The sequence below is a fragment of the Canis lupus genome, chromosome 4 (assembly GCF_003254725.2).
Source record: "Canis lupus dingo isolate Sandy chromosome 4, ASM325472v2, whole genome shotgun sequence".
Classification (NCBI taxonomy): Eukaryota; Metazoa; Chordata; class Mammalia; order Carnivora; family Canidae; genus Canis; species Canis lupus.
Window position 1 is genome coordinate 19,401,261 of NC_064246.1, and position 4,286 is coordinate 19,405,546.

General features: G+C 37.1%; 1 pseudogene; it reads left to right on the forward strand.

Annotated features, from left to right (window-relative positions):
• Window positions 1-3,356: 3,356 nt before the first annotated feature.
• On the forward strand, window positions 3,357-3,476 carry LOC112652063 (U4 spliceosomal RNA; annotated as a pseudogene).
• The last annotated feature ends 810 nt before the right edge of the window (window positions 3,477-4,286 follow it).

The following is a 4,286-nucleotide window of genomic DNA, read 5'->3' on the forward strand; positions in this document are numbered from 1 at the left end:
CCAGGGTCCTAGGATTTAGCCCCATACTGAGCTCCCTGCTCAGCGGGGAGCCTGCTTCTCCCTTCACCCTCACTTCATTCATGCTCTCAATCGCTCAGTCCTTATCTCTCTTTCAAATAAATAAAATCTTTAAAATAAATAAATAAGATAAAATATCTCAATTTAACTATTTCAGAACTATCAAAATTGACACATCAACTTCATTGCCTTCATGATAAGAGGGACAAAAATGAATGTTTTCTCATTAATTTTTCTTATTTAATTTTCTCAGAGTGCCATGTTTCAACTTTGACAGCCCATCTTGCTGTTAGTCAATAACCTTAACAAGCACAGTAATTACAGTCAATCATGTCTGCTTTAGTACATTGATTACTTTGTTATTTCTTTTTCAACTTGTTAATGAAAATTCCCAGCACAGACCTTCTTGGTGACATTTCTTTTATTAATTAACCATCCTATCATCCCTTGAATATATTAATCAACCACAGGATCTAGTATTGATGGTTCTAAGAACAACTTGCTCTTGCAGCTTTGAAAATCACAATCATTTTCAGAGATACAGAACATCTAGAAAGAAATCAACATTTACTGTCATTCAACTTGCCTTTTTGTTTCATATTATTTAAACAGATGTAATTATTGTATGTAACTATTGGTCAAATTATTTAATACAAGAGATGTATTTAAATATACTTAATTTTTACTTGATATAGCTTTTATTTTTTAAAAGATTTATTTATTTATTTATTTTAGAGGGAAAGAAAGCGCATGAGTGGGGGATGGGGCAGATGGAGAGGGAGAGACAGACAGACAGACTTTGCACTGAGTGTGGAGCCCAATGCCAAGCTTGATCTCACAACCCCAAATCATGACCTGAGCCAAAAATCAAGAGTCAGAGATGCTTGACTGAGCCACCCAGGTGCCCCTTTGATACAGCTTTTTTTTTTTTTGATACAGCTTTTAATATGCTAGAGAAATTGTCTTATCTTTGTGAATGTAACATCAAAAGCTAATAGTAAATAATGTAAATAACAAGTAATATAGCATCTTAGCCTAGAGGCCCTCAACAAGGAACACAGTAATATTGATATCATTTAAAAGATAGAATCATTTCTGGCCTCCTAAGAGTACTAGGTTAAATCTATCTTTGAGGCAAATTGTCTCTCTGTTCTGAAAAAAAAAACAATATGGTAAATTTTCTGGTTGTACAAATACACAAAAGCTAGTCTCACCTAAAATGTGAAGAAGAAAATGACTACTGTTTTATTTTTTTTTTAATTTTTACTTATTATTTATGATAGTCAGAGAGAGAGAGAGAGAGAGAGGCGCAGACACAGGCAGAGGGAGAAGGAGAAGCAGGCTCCATGCACCAGGAGCCCGATGTGGGATTCGATCCCAGGTCTCCAGGATCGCGCCCTGGGCCAAAAGCAGATGCTAAGCCGCTGCGCCACCCAGGGATCCTGAAACTGTTTTTTTAAAGAAGCAATAAAAATCTGTAGCGACATACCTTAATGAATTTCTCTGTATAAAACAGTAGTCAGGGATCCCTAGGTGGTACAGCGGTTTAGCGCCTGCCTTTGGCCCAGGGGCGATCCTGGAGACCTGGGATCGAATCCCACGTCGGGCTCCCGGTGCATGGAGCCTGCTTCTCTCCCTCTGCCTGTGTCTCCACCTCTCTCTCTCTGTGTGTGTGACTATCATAAATAAATAAAAATTTTAAAAAAAAAGAGAGAGAGAACAGTTTCTTTTCCCTTGATGGATTTTTATGGTTCTTAAACCCATCAGAACACCCTCTTTATAAAATAAGTGTTTTCCATGTCCTTTTTTAATATCTAAAATGAAATTCATAGTTACTAACTACACATTAACCATCTATATTGAATCTTTAAAAACACATTTAAAAAAAAATAAAAATAAAAACACATTTTATATAGAAACTTAAGTTCTATACATTTTAAGTATTTACATAAATTATATATTTGTATTTCATTACACAAATGCTCAGTCCCACACTGGAACACATGATGAAAGTCACTTTTCTCCTTAAGCATAGAATCACTGTGAATGTGATACTTAAAAATGTAAATTGATATGGATGTGCTGTGTTGGTAATTCAAATATCTACAGCTGCTTTGCAACAGTGACAAGATTTTTTCTGAAATGGTGAACAATCCCCCATATAATACAGAACAAAACAAGAACAATCTTCCTTTGATATACCCAAGCGCAATCTTCCTTAGATATTCTCAAGTGCATTCCTAGAAAAATCAGTATATATTAAAACTATGCAAAAAAAGTTAGTGTTTAGAAGTTCTACCAGAGTTAAGTTCTAGGCTTAGAAATTTATAAATGGGACCCACATGAAGTCCAGTGGGATTTCTGAAACTTGCTTGGGCTGTGGGACAATTCATTTTAGAGGAGTTTCACACATTGCAAAATCTGTAAGCTTCTTTGGCTCAAGCCAATTAAATGCCAAATGAGCCGGACACTACATGACAACCAAAACTACCTGCCCTAGGGTGAAGGTGAAGAGACGGGACTTGAGAATCACTGCTGTAAACATTCCGTGTTTATAAGAGCCCCAGGGCTGAAATGAATTTAGATAGATAGATAGATAGATAGATAGATAGATAGATAGATAGATAGATAGATAGATGAGAGTAGGTAGGTAGGTAGGTAGGTAGGTAGGTAGGTAGATAGATGATAGATAGAAAAGTAAATTTTGTAAAAAGTCCTAACTAAAATGGCATTGCACAACTTAGAATGGACTACTATAGTCCCAAACATGGTCTTAAAAAGAATAAGTCAGATTTCTAAAAAATGTATTGAAGACAGTTATGGTAATTGCCTAGAGGAGAGGAGAGAATGGGCAGTACCCACAAGGCCAGACTTTATCCTATAAGTAAGGGAGTGAGGTTTCTGTGAAAATACTGGATATTTCCACTGTTACTTACTCTGGGGAAGAAGTTGAACCTAGGACAGGAATGAGAACTGGAAAGTCAAGTTTTTAGCTGAAAATGCCAGGGGAGGGGAATCCCTTTCTCTGGGAAGTCCATGATTTGGGAGCCTGGACTCCAGATAGAAAGGAAAAGCCCGATAGTATCCCACAGTGAAAAGACAAGCTGACATGTTCATAACTGGTAGACAGAAACAAGGTAGAGAAACACTTTTAAGGATGCCTTAAAAATGACTCAGAACTTGGACCAGAGAATACTGAGCATAGCCCCAGTAATTATTTATCTGTATGTGTTTTTACCGTAATTATTGTGTTATCTTTATCATGCCTCTTTCTGTTAAACTCTGGTTAAAATGCTAGGCTGTGGAAAATTAAGAAAAGCATCTGTTTTCTAATTCAGAGCTTTGCACAGTGGCAGTATCATAGCCAATGAGGTTTTTCCGAGGCGCGATTATTGCTAATTGTTTTCTAATTCAGATGGAATACTGATCTGGAGAACATGAGCAAAAGCAACAATGCAACACATGACAAAGTGTCTAACACAGAAAAACATGGTAGGGCTCTTCATAAATATAATTGAGAGAGTTCTGGGGATGACTCAGATATAGCCAAGAAAGACTTTAAGAGGCTGATTTCTGGCATTAAAACAATGGGGACAAGGTGGGCCTGGCTGGCTCAGTCCCTATAGTGTGCAACTCTTGATCTCAGGCTTTTAAGTTTGAGCCCCCCGTTAGATGTAGAGATTACTTTAAAATAAAATATTTCTTAAAAAGGTGGGGGGAGCTGCCAGGGTAGCTCAGTTGACTGGGCTTTAGACTCTTGATTTTGGCTCAAGTCATGATCTCTGGGTCCTGAGATCAAGGCCCTCATGGGGCTCCAAGCTCAGCAGGGAGTCTGCTTGGGTCTGCCTGTCTGTCTGTCTGTCTCTCTCTCTCTGAGTCCCTCTGCCCAGTACATGATCTCTCTCTCTCTCAAAAAAAAAACCTAAAAAAAAAAAAAAAAAAAAAAAAAAAAAGACAATGGAATCTTGAGCTATTGAAATCTAGATATTTAAAAGAATATGTGACCTTATCTTATAAAACATGGTAATTCGGACATATCGAATAACATACAGTTAAGTCTTCAAGAAATGGTAGCTATATATACTCATGTTAACTATTAGTAAATGGTATATAGTTCACGTTGTATTTTAGGCAAACTCTACCTCAACTTTAGCAGTGAGCAAGCACAAGAAAGAGAAAGGACCAAGCAACAATATTGAGCAAGCAAGAATTAAGGCTAGAGGAACTGACCAAATGATAGGCCAAATCCCAAAGAGACCCAGACAGCA